At 43.6% G+C, this 22538-nt stretch overlaps 1 protein-coding gene and 1 long non-coding RNA gene across 4 annotated transcripts in view; one reads left to right on the top strand and one right to left on the bottom strand.

The window, feature by feature from the left end:
* The window catches only part of LOC307203635 (opioid-binding protein/cell adhesion molecule homolog), a 763808-nt gene that overhangs the window by 131838 nt on the left and 609432 nt on the right, over positions 1–22538 (top strand). The gene's annotated exons all lie outside the window — the stretch shown is intronic.
* LOC307204385 lies at positions 410–6428 on the bottom strand. 2 transcript variants are annotated; one of them, XR_013833663.1, is made up of 3 exons: positions 6360–6428; positions 3672–3793; positions 410–508 (listed from the first exon to the last, which is right to left on the bottom strand). It is a non-coding gene; the product is annotated as an uncharacterized lncRNA (long non-coding RNA). The 2 variants fall into 2 exon arrangements; XR_013833664.1 differs by lacking the exon at positions 410–508 and adding an exon at positions 1261–1449.

The raw sequence follows: 22538 nt of genomic DNA, 5'->3' as shown, positions 1-22538 counted from the left end.
TTTGCAAAAGTCTGTTTTAATTACAGTGTGCGTGTTGAGTTGACATTGCAGGAGTGGGCATGGCAGGAGAGCTATTGCAAGCCAAAGGGGTTCTTCAGCACACAGCTGCCTTTCGGTCTCAGTTCAGTAGATGAAGGAGAGGAGGTGGATCTGGATCCTCAGAGATTCAGGACTTTTTCTAGAGAAACGAAACCATGGCTTGGAGAAACAAGCAGAGGCCAATTGCTGGGGGCGGTGGGGGGGGGGAGAGCAAACTGGGAAGATAATGTGGGAGTAAAGAGCCAAGAAGGGACCAAGCAGGTTTTTATTTCAGCTTTTTTTGAGGAAAAATAAATAAATCCAGAAATCTGTATGATTAAGATAAGAGAGAGAGAGAGAGAGAGAGAGAGAGAGAGAGAGAGAACCACTTTCTTTTCATGGTCTGCTGAAACCAGGCTGGCAAAGCAGAGCTGCTAAGATGACAATGGGAGGCTCCTTGTATTTAATTACTTCCAGCATGACTCTGTGGCTGAAAAATATAAAAATAAAAACACTCACTTGGGAGCTCCTACAGAGGGAAGACAAGAGGAGCAAATAGAGTGTAGCTGTACTTACAGTTCCATGTGCTAAATGGGTTGTGCGGTCCCTAAGCTAATGTGTTTGCTAATGCCTCTCTTTTTGCTCTCTGCAACTGTGGGAAATGATGCAGTCTCAAATATTTGTGTACTGGGGATGCCCAGCACTGTTGACTAGGGGTCTCTGTGCTGAATATTCTCACTGGTGCCATAATACAGAGGATAAGGTTATCAATGGCTACTAGCCATGGTGGCTGCATTATCTCTCCACTGTCAGATGCACTATGTCTCTGATACCAGTTGCTGGGAATTGCACGTGGGGGACACACCGTTGCACTCAGGCCATTTTGAGAACAGATGGGTCACTGGTTACACTTGTTTATACCTAAGCACAGGCTGCCAATTCTAAGTACTCTCCCCACTGCCCCACCAGAGGATAAGTTGATTCTGGACTGACAACTTTAGAGAGTGGCTGATAAGGTTTTATTGCAGCTTGAAGAAACACATCTGGCAGCAACTACTAGTAAAAAGGCACTTGGTACATGGAACCATCATCTCTTGGAAGCATGGTGATCTCCAACTTGTTCAGTTTTTGGAATCTTCTGAAAACTTGTTTATTCACACAGGCCTCAGTGATACTTCTCATTGAGAACAGCTCCAATTACTGAATTTATGGCTCCATTTTAATTTGGAATTCTTATCATGTGTTTTTCTGGTTTTAAATAGTCTAGGGGGAGTCCCTGTTTCTGATTGCCCCCTTCCCCAGTAGCAGTATTCAGTCGTTGATTGTGCTTTGCTGTGTTAGGCTGCAGACTCAAGGTCAACGAAAAGCTGCACTATGCTACTCTGTCCAGCTTGCACACTTCAAAAACATGTACTAATCCATTAGTCCAACCTGGGAAGAAAAATAAAATAATTTGATATTATTTTTGTTCCTCTTAATGCAGAGCATGACATTTGGCACCCATTTTGCATTCCTTTCCAGATTTGTAACTGGGTCACTTGCCCCAACCTTCCTGCACTACTAGGGGTGAGATCCTGTAGAAACACCATTGGGAATATTCCTTTCACAGAATACATTTCTCTTGGCTGAAAACATCTAGAGTGACTTCCTTTGGGGTGAAAACCAAAGGTTTTGATTCCACCCAATGGGAACCTAAAGGTGTCCTCGTTTATTTACCAGATCAGCATGTTAAACATGTGGGTTGCAAATGATACATAGATTGAATATTGTGAAGTAGACACTTGCATGATGCAGTGGTCCCTTGGGTTACAGACGCTTCAGGTTACATACGCTTCAGGTTACAGACTCTGCTAACCCAGAAATAGTACCTCGGGTTAAGAACTTTGCTTCATGATGAGAACAGAAATTGTGCTCTGGCGGCGCGGCAGCAGCGGGAGCCCCCATTAGCTAAAGTGGTACCTCAGGTTAAGAACAGTTTCAGGTTAAGAACGGACCTCCAGAACGAATTAAGTTCTTAACCCTCCTTGGGTTAAGTACTTAATTCATTCCGGAGGTCCGTTCTTAACCCACCTTGGGTTAAGTACTTAATTCATTCCGGAGGTCCATTCTTAACCTGAAACTGTTCTTAACCTGAAGCACCACTTTAGCTAATGGGGCCTCCTGCTGCCGCCACACCACTGCCATGCGATTTCTGTTCTCATCCTGAAGCAAAGTTCTTAACCCGAGGTACTATTTCTGGGTTAGCAGAGTCTGTAACCTGAAGTGTATGTAACCTGAAGCGTATGTAACCTGAAGCGTATGTAACCCGACATACCACTGTATACACTTGGCTCTACATGCAGTAATTTAGCCTACATTTTTAACATGCCAATTTGAAAAAAAAATGTTTGATTTGAACCTGGGTTCTGATTATTGACCTTGTTATCCAGTTTGAATTGCTAAAGCAGTGATCTCATTATTGCTTAAGGATAGTTCACAGTACATACATGGCTTTCATTCTTTAATTTCTTACAACCTTGGTTAATTAGACCTGTAGCCTCCAGATGTTGCTGGACTCCAACTCTCTGGCCACCAGACAGGGTTGATAAGAGTTGTACTCCAGCAATATCTGGAAGGCCATAGGTTTCCCATCCTTGGTTTAAAACAAACCATGGTTTAATGTGAACCAGTGAATTGCCAAAAAGGTACTGATGACATTCCTCCCTCATACTTGCTGCTGCTGCACCACAGACAAAACCACCAGGAGTTCAGCTTGTCAGGTCATCCAAACCCAGGTTCATAGTTGGTTTCCTCCAAACACCAGCATGTTGCTTGTGTCACATTAAACCAAAGTCTGTGGTTATGTGTGAACCTGGCCACCCCATATCACCTATTACCTGTGATAAGACTTTGTTATAGTAGAATGGACACTGGCCATTTTCCAGCAGTCTCTTATGTCTCGTTTGTGGAGGCTGCAGTTCCCCTCCCTTTTTATTCTGCCTGTTTACTTTCTTTTTTTTCTTCTTCCATGTTTTTGAAGTGCACATTGCAAACCCTGTGGGGGTGGATGAAATCAACGAAACTCCCCGAGGGGCAGCAATTTGTTGGTTGTAATTATATTTTTGTTACTTGCAAATGAAATGCAAAAAAGAAAAACCAACACAATTAAACCCATATTAATAGAAACAGATTGGCATAGCCACGGGGATGAGAGAGTGAGAGCATGTGTTTGTGCGTGCTAAGGTCCAATCCTAAAAGGCACTGAGCACTTCTAGTCTGCACAGTAAAACATGGGCTAGCAGAACTCCTTGCATCTTATGGGAAGGTTCTCAGGCCTGGGCAGGATAAGGCTTTAATTTGCAAATCATCAAAGCCATCATTCTGCCAATCTATCAATTATCAACGCTTAGGCCTGCCACTGGGTAAATGAAAATAGGGACTGTGTACCAATTAATATCACCAGAGCCCCTGAAATTAGAGACAACACGCCTGATTTCTTTGGGCATGATAGAGGCCATGCAGTCCCCAGCAAAGTGGTATGATGGATCTGTGGCTGTTTACATTGGGTTCAGTTTTAAATCCCAAGTAGGTAAATGGTTCATAGGAAGAAGTCATGTGACTGAGTGGTTCTGCGACCGAGCGCATTCTGTGCCAAAATAATATAAATGATTTACCAAGGGAGCAGGTAAATCCTATTCATGTTCATTCTGTGTTTCCTCCAGAGTCAAAAATGGGACAGCAAGTCCTCCAGCATCTCCATTGGTGCAACCAGGCCCAACAGCTACTTGGCTCCTGACTAGGAATGGGGAAATTAGTCCATTTCTTCTCTCTGCTAATTTCCCATAAGTTGTGTCAATTTCTCATGTGTTCGTTCATAAGTCACTTCCACCCATTTCTCAGGGTGCTCTAATCACTGAGCCACAGCAAATGTCAAAATACAAATTTCATTCTAAAAAAAAACTTTCTTTAAATCTGTACTTTTAACACAACGTATGCATTTCTAAATTTATTTTGCCTGAGAACCAAATGGCAAAGTTCAGGGAAGTGTGAAATCTGAAGGATATTTATGCTTTAATCCATATATCAGCCCAGAAGGTGTAAATTAGGTCAGTTTGCTTTTTTTAAAAAATGCAGACGAAATGGAATTTTCCTTCATTGCTACACCGACGCTCCCAGAACCGCCTTCGACAGCAACCACTTCAACTGACTTAAAGTAACAGTGACAGGTGGCCATCCAACCTCTGCTTGAAAACCTTCAACGGAAGAGAGTCCACCGCTTTCTGAGGGAGTGTGGCTGACAGATCCCATAAAAATCACATTAAAGCAGCCATACATTATTTTTAACAAAACATGTTGAAAGCAGAGGGTCTTCAGTAGGTGCTCAAAAGACAAGAGACTGTGCCTGTCTAATATTCGAGGGGAGAGTATTCCAAAGAGAAGTAGACACAACACTAAAGACCCAATTCCTATATTGTGCAGAAAATACTTCTGGGCAACACAATTTAAGAAGGATGTTTACAAGCTGGAACATGTGCAGAGGGGGGCAGCCAAGATGATCAAGGGTCTGGAAACTAAGCGGAGCTGAGTATGTTTAGCCTGGAAAAGAGGAGATATGATAGCCATCTTCAAATAGCTTAAGAGCTGTCACATGGAGGAGGAAACAAGCTTGTTTTCTCCTGCTCTGGAGGGTAGGACTCAAACCAATAGCTTCAGGTACAAGTAAGAGCTTTTCAGCAGTGGAACAGATTCCCATGAGAGGTGACGGACTCTCCTTCCTTGGAGGTTTTTAAACAGAGGTTGGATGGCCATCTGTCATGGATGCTTTAACTGAGATTCCTGCATTGCAGGGGGTTGGATGAGATGATCCTTGGGGTCCCTTCCAACTCTACAGCTATATGATTTTATGATAAAGTGATGTCTTCAGGAGGCCCTCATAGGGAGAGCACAGGGATCACATGGGTATATAGAGGGTGAGACAATATTTCAGATACTGTGGTCCCAAACTGTATTATAGGGCTTCATACACAAAAACCAACACTTTGAGCTTCACCCAGTAGTTTCAATGGAAGCCAATGGAATTCTTTCAACTTCAGAGTAACATGCTGAAGATATCCTAACCCTATGAGCAGCAGCATATCTAAATAAGTGGACATTTATAGATTTCCTGATTCACAAGGAAATGTGTTACTGAAGCCCCACAGAAGAGGCAGTGGGGCTGGGAACAGAATCTAACTATCCCCTTTTGCTGTTGTTGCAATTTTGCCTACTACAAGGGGTAAGATGGAAAGAGCAAAGGGGAGAGAAGCCATTCTTTGTTCACAGGCAAAGGCACTTAACAGCACAGCTGGTGCCCAAGTGCTTCATTGCATGGGAAGCCAAGACAAGGAGACATTGCATAATAGATTTAAACATTCCTGGCATGAGATATATTTAAAGTGCATTCATACAGTACTTTTCGTAACAGCTGCCACCACAGTGCACCTGAGGACTCTAACCTGATCCTTAACACGAGTACTTAGCACTTGATGCATATGTTTATTATTATATCTGTCAGCTAAATTGGAGTCAATAGGCAATCTGCATAAACATACAATGTGCAAAGAAAAAACACGACTATTTACTATGCAGGAGCCCAAAGGAGACACAAAAATTTTAGATTTCTGCTTCTGGTGTAATTGGTATGAAAATACAGTGCCTGCCCTGAAAAGAGAAGATCCCATGCTGTGAAAATACCTTTCCTGGACAGGCAGGGACCAAATAATAGCAAATTATGAGTGCAAAAATATTTAGAACAAAAAAGAGAGTAAGAGAGAGAGAGAAGGAGAAAGGAAGAACAAAACCAAAGAGGAAGAAGAACGGGATTTTGCTTTATCTGAGCCAATCCACAGCTTGCAATCTTCAACAATTTGTCATTTTGAGCAGGCCACATGAGCAAGCTATGAATAAAATCAGTCAATTTAACCCTCAAAATCAATGCTCTTTTGTAGAGCTGCTTAAAATCTAAGTGGAAGGGAAGACTTTGAAGCTGATTTCCACTAGAAAATGCACCACTTATGGACTGTTTGATTTGAGCTGAAGTCTGCTCAGTTTCCCCAGTACCCAGCATATGATGACTAATTAGCAAGTTGGGCGAAAATACTTAATTGAAGCAGGCTTTTTGTTTTATTTTAAACATGAACATTATTGCTATAGCACCCACTAGAGTTGTAGCTAGAGCTTTCCCCACCAACAACTGTAAACTTTCTTCAGCATAAAAATGCTGCAGATCAGATCAAAGGTCCGTCTAGTCCAACATCACGTTTCACACAGTGGCCAACCAGATAGATGCCTTTCGGAAATCCCTAATGCAACAGCCCCCTCACACGTTCCTGCTCCCCAGTGCACAGTCTCTGAGCTGGAAGATTCCACTTAGCTTCCATGTGTGGCAGCAGCTGATAGACAAATGTGCACTCTGTTAGCCCACTTAACCCTTCTTCTTAAAGTAATTTGAGCTACTGGCCATGATAGCACCTTGTGACAGTGGATTCCATATGTGATGGAGAAGCTGTCCTGTGACTGTGAAGTCTTATTCTAATATTCAAGAGAGGATTAAACACACACACATTGGCTCCTCCTGGCTGTGATTCATTTCTTCTATCAGCCTACAGTGCTTACACATTGCAGACAAATCTACACAGTGCTCTAATGGGCTGGAATTTTCTTTCTCCCTCTTGACAGGCATGTTTACATGGAGAAGTGACAGTGTATGTGTACTTAATTCTCCTCCTTATATTAGTCCCCCACACAGCAAGCTCCCTATGCAGAATTGTATGTTTACCAACACAAAACTACATGGGAGGACAAAAAAGGGTTGCTGGTGAGAGAGGAGTTCCAGCAAAAAAAAAAAAAAAAAAAAAAAAAAAACTTAGTAGGAAAGCATTAACCCTCTTCGGGGTTTTTTGTGAAATACCACACGCTCCTGGCAACTTTTTGTTTATAATATTGCTTGTGTCTCCTGTGATATAAGTCAGGCTCTGCTGGTCCCCTACCCTATTATTTTGTTGCTTGAAGAAATGGACAAATCTATTAATTTGTGGGTTGTTTGTAATTTTTGTTAAATCCTCAGGAAAATTTATCAGCATTTTACTATAAATTTATCCTAATAAAATATATTTCTGTATGCAGTTTTGACTCATATACATATATTTGCAAACAAATTCCCCCTGATATAATGCATTTTGTATGTTGTTTTCATTGATGCATGTGTTTCTATGCACACTTTACTCTGCCATATGCTTTTTTGGGGTGTATAACTCTTGGCTGGAGAACTGCATTGCAAAATTCAGAGAAGTGCAATTTTTAAAGGATGGGTGTGATTTGGTCCACATATTGCTTTGAAAAGCACAAGTTAGGTCAATTTGCATTTGAATATGAACTGAATTGAATTTCTTCATCAGCCTTAGTTACACTTATATCTCAAGTGTGTGCAATGGTACCCAGTGGGTGATATTTTTCTTTGTGACAGTAGGACAGAGTTTTTCATTGCTTAGCTCAGACTAAAGGAAGCTGCCATCTGGACATTCTTTAGAGCCAATCTACCGGTACATGTACAGAACAGTTCTGTTCCCAAAATTTATCCTGAATCCCCCACTCAAACAATTCTCCATCAATCAATGAGAAAAGAAATTGCATTTGAGAAGTGCTGTTTTTCTAGAAAATGTAGGTGCTGGAACTCACCATGAACGCCTCCTTTGTTCTCTTATAATGGCAATGGTACCCACCTGAGAGGTGCCAGAACTGCATTTGAGAATGTTCAAAGAGGAGTGAAACTTCCATTGAAATTCTCTTGGGTGGGGTATTGCTTCTGCAAAACAGCAGTGATCACGTCAGGTTCATGAAAGCACTAAAGAGGAAACCAGTCTCATTTACCCTCTACCACAAATGTTCTTCTAAAACTGGAGTGGATGAGTGTTGAGTGAAGATCTAAGTGCTATAGAGGCCCGACCAACTACCCCTGAGAAAGAGAGAAGAGTTACATAGGGAAGATGAAAGTAAATCAGTTTATCATTTTACAAAATAAGCAAGAGGATAAAGGACTCTCATTTTTGAAAATAAAATAATACATGTCGGGAGGGTGTCTCATAGTTGGCATCACCACAGAAAAGGCCCTGTCACTTGAAGCCTCCACATAAGCCTTAGAAAGCTGGGGCACCCAAAGCACAGCCTCCAGTGAAGATATCAATGTCAGACAAGTTAGCCTAAATTTCTCTTTTGGGAATCTTCACAAGTTGGCAAGTGTGCAAAAGTATGACACCCAGATCAGTGATTTGCCTGAGACCTTTGGCAACAATTATTAGCTAAGGGGTATAGTGTATATCTATGGCAGAATTGGAAACTGAGTTTCAGCTCTGTGGCTTATACTTTTTCATAAACTAAACGCTTTCCTCCCCATCCTCAATTTGATTTCACCTCGGGTAGCAGCTGCAATTCCAATTTATTTTTGTTGTGGTTCAGGCTATTTACAGCTAGATGAGCGGAAGTGATAGGCTGGTTAGCAGGGGATTCACCAGTTAATCAATCTGGACACGATTTGGCCAATTGACTCCTGCAGCTATTAAAGTTCTGTTTAAAAAATAATAATACTCGTACATATGCATTTTAGTTAATTTCCAGGAAAAAGGATATTGCATTCACGGTGATGCAGCATTTGTGCTAATCAAACCTCCAAAGGGGCCCGAACTTTTCCCTGCTGGTAGGAAGCATAGAAGCGTGGGGGGTAGGGTGGGTTACTGTCTTTAATAACTTGGTGGGAGCAACCCTCCCCTTGTTTATGGTGGAATCTCATTCTCATTTGCTACAGCCTGTAATGCCGCTGTTTCACAATGCACACACGCTGAGGTGTGGTTTCAAGGTCTTCATGTGTTTAGCAAATATTTCAGACGAAACGATCTGTTCAGCTGTTACCCTGATTGCCAAGATTACAGCATGACAACAAACATTATTTGGGGGATTGGAGATGAAATTACAGCCCACTCGCTCCGGCGTCTGCAGCGAGAAGCAGATGCAGTGTTAATTTTCAAGCTGCAATGTCCATTACGCCAAGCTGTGGAATCACGGCACATTAGCATTGCAGCCAGCTGCCGCTGATGGTTCCGCGGTGGAGGTAATAATAAACTCCATTGCTTGTTGGCGAGAGAAAAAAACTGTATAACACCAAGAAAGGGATAGGGGAATTATTTTTTCTAGGAATGGCTGTTTACAGTGAATGTTGTTTAGGCAACAGTAACACAACCCATAGTATGTGGCACTGTTCCATGTAAATACCAGATATGGGTGTCTGGCTGAAACTTGTAGCAAAGGAGAGGCTCAACTATGAGGGATGAAAACTCACAGCTTCCACAGCCCTTATTTAGTCCTTCTTTTATTCTACTATATCTCAAACCATTCTGTGGTGACCTAAGAAGAAGACGTTAAGGAAAGTTAAACCAGTACAGTGGACCCTCCAGATACAAACTTAATTCGTTCCCGGGGTCCTTACGTACCCTGAAAAGTCTGCAACATCAGGCACTGCTTTTGCACACATGCGTGGCACGATAGAACACTTCTGCACACATATGTGGTGTGTAGATCGCTTCTGCGCATGTACACTTCCGGGTTTGCTGTGTTCGCAACCCGAAAGTTACATTACCCAAAGGTAACATAACCCGAGGGTCCACTGTAATGTCATTGGCGCAACTGAAGCACTGAAAACAGTTGATAACAGTAGACCAGGTCATGCTGAAAAGGGGGAGGGGGATATCAGTGATCCAAGCCTTTCAGTGGCCAGCCCACTCTAAAGTAAGGTTACCAGACGTCCCCATTTCCCTGGGACAGTCCCCAGATCTACAAATCAGTCCCCTGACAAAATCCATCTATTTAGTAGGGAGTTGAAAAGTGTCCCCAGATTCATTGAAAAAATCGGCAACCTTACTCGAAATGCAAGCCAAGGAGTGTCCTGGCTATGCCCCTCTTCCCCATGAGCTAGTATTCAGAAGGAAGAAGCCTCCGGAGCCAAAGTAATGCTCCCCTCCCTTTGTGCCTTGAAGCTTTCTGGCAATGAGAAGTAAGTTGGGAAAGCATCACTGCATCTAGGGTATGTCTTTGAGTGCTCATCGGGGGCCTTGTGAGAAGGGACATAGCTAGGGGAAGGGATGTGGCTTGGTGATAGATCACCTGCCTTATATGCAGAAGCTCCCAGGTTGAAGCATCTCCAAGCAGGGTTGGAAAGATTTCATATCTGAAACCTTGGAGAGCTACTGCCAGTCATTAGTAAACAGTTCTGAGCAAGATGGTCCATTGGTCTGATTTGATATTGGGCAGCTTCTATTGCTCCTATGTACATGTGTGAGGACATTGGTTGCCCCCAGACTCTGGGATTCTCCCTCCCCCACACGCAATTCTAAGTTGAGAGGTGCCAATTTGTTAGACTTCCTTTGAAACAGTCACAGAACACTCTCCTCCAATGCAGTTAATGCGAAGTCTGCTTTGTAGGTCTCAGAATTTCTGTGAAGTGGGAACAATTCTCCCCCAGTTGTTGGTTTGTAAAATCTTGTCTTCATTTGGGCCTGGATCCAAACACCCAGTCCCTTAACTCTATATCATATATCATATATATATATATATATATATATATATATATATATATATATAAAATTCTCTCTCTCTCTCATTCTCTCTCTCTCTCATCTGACTTGCTTATTTAAGAAGTGTCTCCATTGGAAGAACAGCAGAGAGTCTGAGAAGATGATCAAAGGGAAAACTCAGGATGGATTGAGATCAAATATTCAACTTCTGTGTGCTTTCTATTAAGTGACAGAGACGCAAGAAAGAATGAGGATTATCAATTGAATTTTATGAAACAGGCCTTTCAAGAGTGGCTTCTTCTTCCCATCTCCATGATGTAAAAATAAAACTGAAGCAAAAGTAGGGGGAGAGGAGGAGGTGGAGGAGGAAGGGGGGGACCAAACAGTGAGGGGAAATCATCAAAACTTTGCAGCTCCCTAAATGACACATACCCAATGTTAGATTTGTTTCACTACCTTTTTATAGTGGCTGCTCCTGTTTCTTTGGCAAAGTTAATGAGTATCCAGTTTTCACTGCCTGCTGCGTAATGTCAGGTCTTAAAATACAGTGACAACTGTTTGATGCAGAAGCCACTCAAGAGACCAAGATGTGCTGTGCTGTGCTGTGTGTGTGTGTGTGTGTGTGTGTGTGTGTGTTTTAATAAAGTGGCTGCTTATCTTCTGAGCAGGCTGCTTAATAAAGATGGATAAGAGAATTAGGGTTGTCACCCAGCTAAAAAAAACTTAATCAACTGGGTTTTATTAAGTAAATTATTTAATCAACTGAATTTATATAAAGAGTAAACCAAGATTTCTGATGCGTCTCTTATTATAAGTGGGCCAACATTATATACAGTTTTCCCCCACCCTCTGACTTTTAGAGGTATACTGCCCTGGTACATGGAGGCTTGTTCACTGTCATGGTTGAGTCTATTGCAAATATCTGATTCTAAATGGGCAGAACATATGCCCTCCTTGCTGTATGTGTTTGTTTGTTTGTTTGTTTGTTTGTTTGTTTGTTTGTTTGTGTGCACATGCTTGTACACACACACACACACACACACATACACACTTTGAAGGATTGGTGGTGAGTATTGCATGAAAAGGGATGTGGCTTGGGGAGAGTCCTAAGGGCCAGATAGGAGAGGTCTGGAAGGCTGCATTTAGCCCCTAGGCCTGATGTTCCCCACCCCTGACTTAAATGTTCAGTTTGATTAGATGAAGAAGGATACCAGGATAGTAAAGGCTGAAGTTGCTGCATAACTTTTCAAGGTGGATGTGTCCTGAATGTTCAGAATTGCGGTACTGTACAAGCATATCCTAAGGTAAGCTAGCCAACCTGTGACAACCAAGAAATCGCTCCTTTGAGGAAACGGGGTGTAGGCTGGAGCATGGAAGTCCAGATCAAAACTGAATCAGAGTGTTGGTGTGATGGCCTGGGAATCCGATTCAGAGGCTGAACCGGAGGAATCCCAGCCTGCACAGGAGTCCCCGCCTCCAGGGCCGGCTGAGCTGGGGCAGGGCCTTGATTCTGAAGTGCCTGCACCTGTGCCGGATCCTCAGGAGAAGGCACCAGGTGAATCCACTCTGGCTCCGGAGGTGGTTGAGGACTCAGTGCCTACAGGTGAGTCTCCCCCTGGGTCCAGTAACCCTTCAGCCTCTCCTGAACTGCAGAGGCTCAGGGCAGAGAGGCGAAGGGAACTGGTTTCTCCCACGAGGAGTGCTCGCCTTAAGGCCAGGAGAGGCGGGTCTCCTGGGGGCCGGGGCCGCCCCTGGCCTCAGAGAAGATAAAGGCCAGTCAGCCCGGTCCCAGGTTGCGGGAGTAATGTCGTTGAAGAGCTGTTTCGGCCAGCATCCAGTCCTGTTCCCCCAGAGTTCCTGTCCTTGCCCGGCTTCTCGCTGTGGACCCTGCTTTGCCCGTGGAGGACTGTCTGCTGACCCTCAACTCAGGTCCTGGACCTCGCCCCACGGTAACCTCCCCCCTGGACCAGCACAGTTAAGAACCCAAACCAGCTAGTTAAATGCAGCCTGATGGCACCAAGCCACAAAGGACTGAAAGAAACTTTGAGCTCAAGGAAGACTAAAACCACTCCCCCATCTTGTTCCACTTGGGAATGGCCCAGAACTCTTGACAGGTCTCCATGTTATTGACCCTCCCATCATATCAAGGGAAAATGTTTTGCCCAGCAAATGAAATGAGTATCCCATGGATTGCACAAGGGATGGTTATGAACAAATATTTCTGGTGTCTCTTGGGTAGCTTGTCACTGGTAATTAATGTGTTATGCTAATATTCCTCAGCCTCTCTTAGAATTTCCATAACTTAATGAGTGACATTTTAGTGGAACACTCTTTAGTCCACAATAATCTGGATTTCTGATCCATGGGAGTTAAGAAGTAATCAGCATCCAAGCTGTCTCTGTAGTTGGGGAGTCATCTGGAGGGTGGGGGTTGTTTTCCAGCAGTAAATGTAATAAATTTGCCAAACAGACCCAATTTATTTTTAAGTATACTAATTTTAAAAACACCTTACACCTTCCTCTGCAGAACTTTTCATAGGGCTGCAGTAAATGGCCCTGATCGTTTAGGTTGTAAGACTAAACTGTGTGATAAGCACTTAACACTTAATTATCCTTCTGATTTGGGGTCCACAATGACAGACCCTTTATTACTGTAGCCCAGGCGTATGGAATTTGTGGTCCTCCAGAAGTTATTGAACTACCACTCCCATCATTCCTGGCCAGCTGGTGCTGATGGGAGTCCAACATCTTCCTCCTCTTCTTTCCCGTCCCTTCTGTGCCCCCCCTCCTTTTATTCCTTCCAACACAGCAACAAAACTCTCTTTTCGGGACACATCCAACTCAAGCACCAACCCAACCCCAACATACAGCAAATAAATAAATAAAGCAAACCAAATTGGAGCCACCCTTACTATGATTTGGGGATGAATAGATGTGTACCAAAGACTCCACATGGAGTTGTATAAGCAAGGTAGTCTGTGTTTGGAATCAGTATGATTGTTTTCAGCACTATGGACAGCTACCTCATGTTTTCACATCCCCACGTCGTCACCTGCCAATAAATACCAGTAGCTATTGCAGAACACATGTTGTACTAGCAGCTTATGAGCTTGGAAACCTCTCTTGTGCATGCCCCACTCAAGAGAGGAAGGGCTATGTAAGCACAGCTGTGCTTTTGTGGCATTTCAATTCATTTCAATGGGGTATGCATCATAGACACTCTCGGTGGATTGTACCCCAGGTGGTATTCAAATTTGAAGCAGCTGGTGCCCATTGGGATTCATAGGGCAGAAGGCAGGGAGAACAGCAGGCAGAGTTAGCTAATTCTAGTTTTGTCCCTGTCCTTCTACAGTTCTACAGGGTTAACCCTGTGGACTAGGGAGGAGGAAAAAACTGTTAGCAAGTGCCACCTGCTCACCTGATTGTTAAGTATAACAAAGCAAAAACACTTTCTTGGTGAGGACTGGCAGTGGGCAGGCTGAGGCTGGTAGGACAGTTCCCCATTTTCCCAAATGGACCAGCACCCAGTGCTTTGAAGTGCTACTCTCTGCCACATCTTCAGAATGGGAAAAGAAATACATTCTGTTGCTCCTAGAAAGGCAGTATAATCAAACAACACATGCAACCATCTTCACTGGAGTTAACCAAGGAAGGCATATTGAGCCAAGCCAAATGACCGGTGAATTCTTTGACCCCCTCCCTACCATACGTGTAATTCACACATACACATGAGACTATCCCTGCATTGTGGTGGGTTGGACTAAATGATCTGGTCCCTTACAACTCTGCAATTCCATGATTCTATGACTCAGTAAAAAGTGACTCCAACGTAACCTGTCATCAGACCTTGGCTCTTGCTACTATCATTCCAGAGTTATTCCACTTACAACCATGGAAAAGGATCCACTGTCAAACACTTTTTAAAGTGAAGAATCGATTAAGTGTGCAGCTAAATCTCTGGTGGATGTGCATGGTATGAGAGGGGTAATGTGTGCAGAACTGGGATGTGTTTATGACAAGATAGGAAGAAGGTGATACAAATCAGTACAGTGATACCTCAGGTTACAGATGCTTCAGGTTACAGACGCTTCAGGTTACAGACTCTGCTAACCCAGAAATAGTACCTCGGGTTAAGAACTTTGCTTCAGGATGAGAACAGAAATCACGTGGCGGTGGTGTGGCAGCAGTGGTAGGTCCCATTAGCTAAAGTGGTACCTCAGGTTAAGAATAGTTTCAGGTTAAGAACGGACCTCCAGAATGAATTAAGTTCTTAACCTGAGGTACCACTGTATTAGTATCAGTATATATGTGAGAGGAACAGACTTTAAAGCCAGGCTTTTATTCTAATGACTGATCCCATGGCTTCTCTTACTCATTTGTGCTCAGTGATTTCCACAGAAAATTTGCTCTGATTACTGGTTTAAAAAGATGTTAGCTTCTCCACCCTGTATCTTTCTCACCAGCAGCAGGGCTCCGAAATCAAGCTGCATTCACTTGGCTTCTTACCTCGTTACTAATAATAAAGATTTTGCAATCAGTCCAGAGCTGACAGTTGTGTTGAGGGACAGACAGCTTGGATTCCCAGCACCATGCACGTGAGAGCTGTTCATGCCAAACAATAATTCATTGTACCTACACAACACCTTTCATCCAAAATACTTTTAAAAGCATCAGTCAATCATTAAGCTTCTCAATAGCCCTGTTAGGTAGCTGGCATGCTATGTGCTTTACAGCTGGGAAAACACAGGCAGAGAGAGAAAGGGGAAGTGACACAGATAGGCGCTGCATCATGCAGAGGGTATTATAGAAAAGCTATTGAACTGGCACTTGGGAGAGTGTTGGCTGCATGCTTCAGAACTGGACTCCTGTGGGGGCTTGGAGTTCTGTGAGGTACCAGGCTTCTTTCTCTCTGTGAGTTTCTTTTCCCCACCTGAAAACAGGGGACAAGGTAATTATGTTCCCAACTAGCTCTAGTCTGGAGCATGCTCTGAACATCTAACAGATTCCCTTCTCCCCTAGGCTTCTTTGCAATCTCTCAGATCTCCAGATTACCATGCACCAACTTTAGGGGGAACTTGTACAGTAAGATGGTGAAAAGTCTTAGCTGCAAACCAAGACTCCCTGGTTTGAATCTTGCCTCCCTCACTAGGTTGCCTTAGGACTGCAATTATCCCTCATCCATTGCCTGTGCCTTTAATGTTTATCTATCTTTCAAGGACGCGGGTGGCGCTGTGGGTAAAAGCCTCAGCGCCTAGGGCTTGCCGATCGAAAGGTCGGCGGTTCGAATCCCCGCGGCGGGGTGCGCTCCCGTTGCTCGGTCCCAGCGCCTGCCAACCTAGCAGTTCGAAAGCACCCTCGGGTGCAAGTAGATAAATAGGGACCACTTTCTAGTGGGAAGGTAAACGGCGTTTCCGTGTGCAGCTCTGGCTCGCCAGAGCAGCGATGTCACACTGGCCACGTGACCCGGAAGTGTCTTCGGACAGCGCTGGCCCCTGGCCTCTTGAGTGAGATGGGCGCACAACCCCAGAGTCTGGCAAGACTGGCCCGTACGGGCAGGGGTACCTTTACCTTTACCTTTATCTTTCAAGGTTGTTGCCATAATGTTTATGAAGTGCTCTAAGTGCTAAAAGAGCACCATGTAAATGAATGCTAAGTAGCTATTTATTAAGTTAAGGTAGCAAGAGATTTTTAATGGTTGAAATACAATTCTGGAATGTTACAAGAGCACCACTGGATCAGACCAAAGGCCTATCATAGTCCTGTTCTCAGAGCAGCCAACCAAGTGACTATGGTATGCTCATGAGAAGGATCTGAGTGCAATAGCACTTGACCCACTTCTGATTCCCAGGCATTGACATTCAGAGGCATACTACCTCTGACAGTGAAAGTTAAACATAGCTGCTGATAGCCTTATCTACAAGGAATTTGTTCAATTCATTTTAAAGCTGTCCAAGTTGGTGGCCATAACTATGCTTCATATGGAAAGGTACTTTCTTTTGTCTGTTCTGAATCTTGCAACATCCACTTGCTCTACATTGCATAGTTTTATACATCTGTATCATGTCCTCTTTAATCTCCTTACTAGCCTCTCCTGCCCCTCAAAATGCTGTGATCTTTTCACGTATTGGAATTATTGCATCCTATTGATAACTTCAATGGGGACGCGGGTGGCGGTGTGGGTAAAACCTCAGTGCCTAGGACTTGCCGATCGCATGGTCGGCAGTTCGAATCCCCACGGTGGGGTGAGCTCCCGTCTTTCAGTCCCAGCTCCTGCCCACCTAGCAGTTCGAAAGCACCCCTAAGTGCAAGTAGATAAATAGGTACCGCTTTATAGCGGGAAGGTAAACGGCGTTTCCATGTGCTGCGCTGGTGCTGGCTTGCCAGAGCAGCTTCGTCATGCTGGCCATGTGATCCGGAAGTGTCTTCGGACAGCGCTGGCTCCCGGCCTCTTAAGTGAGATGAGCGCACAACCCTAGAGTCGGACATGACTGGCCCGTACGGGCAGGGGTACCTTTGCCTTTACCTTATTGATAACTTCAGGGATGCAGGTGGCGCTGTGGGTTAAACCAGAGAGCCTAGGACTTGCCAATCAGAAGGTCTGTGGTTCGAATCCCTGTGACGGGGTGAGCTCCCGTTGCTCGGTCCCTGCTCCTGCCAACCTAGCAGTTCGAAAGCACGTCAAAGTGCAAGTAGATAAATAGGTACCGCTCCAGCGGGAAGGTAAACGGTGTTTCCATGCGCTGCTCTGGTTTGCCAGAAGCGGCTTAGTCATGCTGGCCACATGACCTGGAAGCTGTACGCCGGCTCCCTTCGCCAATAAAGCGAGATGAGCGCTGCAACACCAGAGTCGGCCACTACTGGACCTAATGGTCAGGGGTCCCTTTACCTTTATTGATAACTTCGGTCGCCCTTTTCTATACCATTTGCCCTCTCTACAATACCTTTTTTGTGATGCAGTGACCAGAATTGTACACAGTATTCTAAGTGTAGTCCCAACATTGATTTCTATAGTGGCATTATGATCTTGCCAGTTCTATTTCCAGTCTGTTTCCCAATTATTCCTAACCTGGAATTCATTGGGATAAGCTCCCATCTGCAGGTGACTTGCTAAGGCCCTAGTCAGAGATTCTTACAGAAGTGCTGTGGCACCTTGATGATTTTATGTCTAGAATCTAGCTTGTAAGGAGTGGGGCATAGTGTATCTGTATATTTCAAATCAATACATATGCAGCACAAAGCAGCTGAATTACATAACCCAGCACAGATTCTGTAATAGCTTTCTTCTGATCATGGTGTTGCCCTTTAGACATGGAGGTTACTATATGGGAATTCATTGTCTATGTAAGCATTTACACAACTGATTCTGTCAACCAATATCTAAGATCAAGGCAAAGTTACAAATTCTACACAATATGTCCGCAAAGAGGCACTTCAGAAACTGAAGCCACAATGAGAGTAAAACTGTTAGTCTATTGCTAGCGTAGGCCAGTATAATTTATGATCCACCAAGCTAGATGCAAAAGGGACGCGGGTGGCGCTGTGGGTTAAACCACAGAGCCTAGGACTTGCTGATCAGAAGGTCGGCGGTTTGAATCCCCACGATGGGGTGAGCTCCCATTGTTTGGTCCCTGCTCCTGCCAACCTAGCAGTTCGAAAGCATGTCAAAGTGCAAGTAGATAAATAGGTACCGCTCCGGCGGGAAGGTAAATGGTGTTTCCGTGCGCTGCTCTGGTTCACCAGAAGCTGCTTAGTCATGCTGGCTACATGACCGGGAAGCTGTATGCCAGCTCCCTCGGCCAATAAAGCGAGATGAGTGCCGCAACCCCAGAGTCAGCCATGACTGGACCTAATGGTCAGGGGTCCCTTTACCTTTACTTTAGGTGCCTTAATGTTGCTGAGCTATGGCCCTACCCTTTTATTTTGCTTAGGGTGAAGTGGCTATATTCATCTTTCATCATGGAATGAGAATGCAGCTAAGCAATCAGCTGCCAAAGGCCAGCATGGGTGGTAGAGGGGACACACCCAGTACACCTTTACCTTTAAGCTAGATACATCCTGCTACCATACATCGGAGCCTTCTAGGCGCTTTATAATGTCTTCATTTTTTGCAGTCCTGGGCAGGAAGCAAACCATTGGAACTTTTTGAAGACCCCCCCCCCTAGAGATCCCCCATTTATTGTGGCTGGGCTGGTTGTAGCTTAGTGGCCCACAGGTTGTGCACGCCCATCTTCCTTCTGTCAGCACCTCTTCATTTGCAGGGATACAAGATGAGTGGTGTTAAATTCTGGAGAGATGGGAGTGCCTATTTCTTTGCTGGACTTCTGCTGTCTGGCTCTTTAAAAGTTGCAGCAAAAAGTGAGGGAGGGGGGCAGGATCAGCACATTCCCAATATTGCTTTTGCCACCCAAGCAGCTGCATGCAGAAGGGCGGATAACGCAATATTGCTAAGTGATATGTCCACGAGGCTCTTTTATTAACACTTTGTAAAGGACCTTGCTAGGGCACAGTGGAATGCCTTCTCATCTCTCCCCATCTTATTAGAACCTTCTGTGCAATTCAACACATCAGAGTGTGAACAGAGCTTTATCTTGTCTGCCATTCAGGTTTGGGATGGCGTGCATTTCCCCTGCCTGGCATAATGTTCTGATGTCTTTGGGGCTGATTGTGTCTCTCATCCATCTTTTCATGTATCAGCAGCCAATCAGCAGGGCTTCTCTATGAAACCATCTTTTATTTTCTTCAGCTTCTTCTGTGTTATAAATCAAGAGATTATTTATAAAACTTAAAAAGCACGCTTTTTTATATACAGCCAGCTATTACACTTGAGCCCAGATGCCCAGTTGTGCAAGGTTGGTAAAAGAGTAGATGAAAGGGGATGGTGTGTGTGTGACACTGAGACATGTAAGCACTTGTTGTAGATAACTGCAAGCTGCTTTGAAAACGCTCTACTGAAAGAAAGGAGAAAAAGAAATATTTGAAATAAATAAATGTTCTTTGGTATCTAAAGTCATTTCCTCATTGTGCACATGCAAAATGAGTGTTTGATGACCATGGAGTGGAGTCATATGGACCCACCATCTACCCTAATCACTTATTTCTGTGGGCTGGCAAATCTCACTATTTCTAGATTTAAGTGCAACAATAAGATTTTGTTTAAGATGACAACAAATACCCTAGCTTTGCTGCCCATTTGTATTTTGTTCGGCATTTGAAATCCCAATGAGAAGACTTAAAAAAGAAAAAAGAAAATCAAAACACTTGTTTTCTCTGTTCCTGAAATAATAGCACACTGTTTTCCTTGGTAATTTTGGAAGCTCTCTACAATTTAGCTTCTCTGTTATCTGAGAGAGAAATCCCCAGCTGGGGCATCAAATTATTCTGAAAGATGGTTATAGTGGCGCCCTATCGTGGAAGGATACTGCAGGATTCCATTAATTACTGCACTTGTAAAGGGCTTGAAGATGTTGAAAGGCGAGATGCAGTATGGATGATGTCAAAGTTTGGGACCATCATGGAAGCAACTTAGGTCATTATATTTAGGCAACAATAGGTGCAGGCTGATGCTCAATGGAACGTTAACATTTAATGTAATCGTGTGTGTTTATGTTTTAAAAAGCAACCCTTCCTGTTCAACTCTTGCTTGTGAACACTTGTTTACTTCCCTGGGCATCTCTTGATTGCAATACAGTTTAGTTTGTTTGGTGTTGTCTGTCTTGACTGCCAGTGCTGGACCATAAGTGAGTCATACCAGAGTTAAGTGGAATCCTGGGGATGATCTAAATGAGTATCAATATGATAGTTGTAAGCCAGAGTTTACTGTGCTAAGGCATCCACCTGGGGAGAGGCTGGACATTGAGCCAGTTGTTATATTTCAGCCTTATCCACCTGTGAGGAGAAAATCAGAGTGTGGAGGGCCATGTATTTTTCATTCATTAATTTATAAATATATCTATCTACCACTAGGGAGGAGGGTGGCGCTGTGGGTAAAACCTCAGCGCCTAGGACTTGCCAATCGTCAGGTCGGCGGTTCGAATCCCTGTGGCAGAGTGCGCTCCCGTTGCTCAGTCCCAGTGCCTGCCAACCTAGCAGTTCGAAAGCACCCCCGGGTGCAAGTAGATAAATAGGGACCGCTTACTAGCGGGAAGGTAAACGGCGTTTCCGTGTGCTGCGCTGGCTCGCCAGATGCAGCTTGTCACGCTGGCCACGTGACCCGTAAGTGTCTGCGGACAGCGCTGGCTCCCGGCCTATAGAGTGAGATGAGTGCACAACCCTAGAGTCTGTCAAGACTGGCCCGTATGGGCAGGGGTACCTTTTACCTTTTTATCTACCACTAGTTCATAAATATATCAAATTGTGCCACTCTGAGCTTCCTTTTGCAAGAAGGGCATGTTGCTGTTTTAAAAATGGAATAAATAAACATCTTGCTCTGTTCAAGATCCAGCCCTGATCTGGGAGTGTTTATAGTAAGGCTATTCATATAAATATTTTCTTAATTTTCTTAATTGTGCAATTTAGTAAATTCACAATTAATTAATTGATCTACTGAATATCTTTGCATATGAAAGACATACTAAAGCTGGAATATGGAACCTGTGAACCTCCAGATGTTTCTGGACTACGACTCCCATCTTCCATCAACACTGGCTATTCTCTTTGAGGCTGATGGGAGTTGGAGTAAAATCACATCTGAAAGCCACAGGTTCCACATCCTGGATCTAGAGGCAGAAAATGAATCAAGTTTCCTTTATTTTTAGACATCTTAGAACTGACATTTTCTCTCCTTCCACACACTCACAAACAGCATTACTATTTTCAAATGTCCCTTGCCACCTGCAGATTTTTTTTTTTAAAGTGTTTGTATTATTATCATTATCATCATCATCAGAAATCTCCCCAGTTAACCCGAGGAAATAAAGAGCAGAAGCAGGCTCTGAGAATTATAGTAGAGCTTTTCTCCCCCTCTCTCTTTTGCTTGAATTTGGGCATAATACCCACTCACTTTTTTCATCAGTGTGATCTTTGCAGCAGCCGTGTTAGGACATTTATTCAAAGTATCTTCCTAACATAAGATGCCATAATAAGGAAAGGAAATGTTGCTTCCTGCTCCTACCTTCACTCTGATTTGGCTTTAGGATGATGTCATAAGAGTGAGGGCAGAAGCAGAAAGCAATACTTTATTCATCCCTGTGTAGGAGTGGCAGGAACTTTGGAGAAAGTATCAACCAACAGCAGCAATGAGCATGATTGCCATGGCTAGCAAAGTCTTGTCTACACTTTCGTTCATCCCATGCCTAGAAAGCATGGGTCAGAGTGGTTTTCCACTTGTTCTGTGCTTCCTAGACATGGGTTCAAGTGGTTTTGTCTTTGTCCCACTGCTTTCTCTTTTTTATATATATATATAATATTTATTAATAGTTTTTTTTTTAAATTATAACATAATAAACGAAACATACAAAAAACATCACATTTCATAACATATTTTCTTATCCTTTTTGGACTTCCTCACATCTCCCTCTCCTACGTTCCAAAATATAAAAATTAATTCAGCAATTTATCACCTTGTCCCCACCTTATCTAATTTTCCAATGTTATATCTTAAATTTTAGATATATTCATTTGACTTTTTAAAACTTTTTAGTTTAGCCTAATCATTATCTAAAAGTTGATTTTTTCCTAAATTTAGCTTATCTTCATAGTTCAGTTTATCTAATTCAATGGTGCCAAGTTGTTTGTGATCAAGCATCCTCCTTAACATTCATACAGTTTACAATATTTTTGCAAATAGTCCTTAAATTTCTTCCAATCTTCTTCCACCGTCTCCTCTCCCAGGTCTCAAATTCTGCCAGTCATCTCAGCCAGTTCCATATAGTCTATCAGTTGCATCTGCCATTCTTCCAGTGTGGGTAGATCTTGGGTTTTCCAATGCTTCGCAACGAGTATC

Source organism: Podarcis cretensis (genome assembly GCF_951804945.1).
Source record: "Podarcis cretensis genome assembly, chromosome: 15".
Lineage (NCBI taxonomy): Eukaryota > Metazoa > Chordata > Lepidosauria > Squamata > Lacertidae > Podarcis > Podarcis cretensis.
The sequence above is the reverse complement of the archived record's forward strand: the minus strand, read 5'-3'. Positions and strand labels throughout refer to the sequence as shown.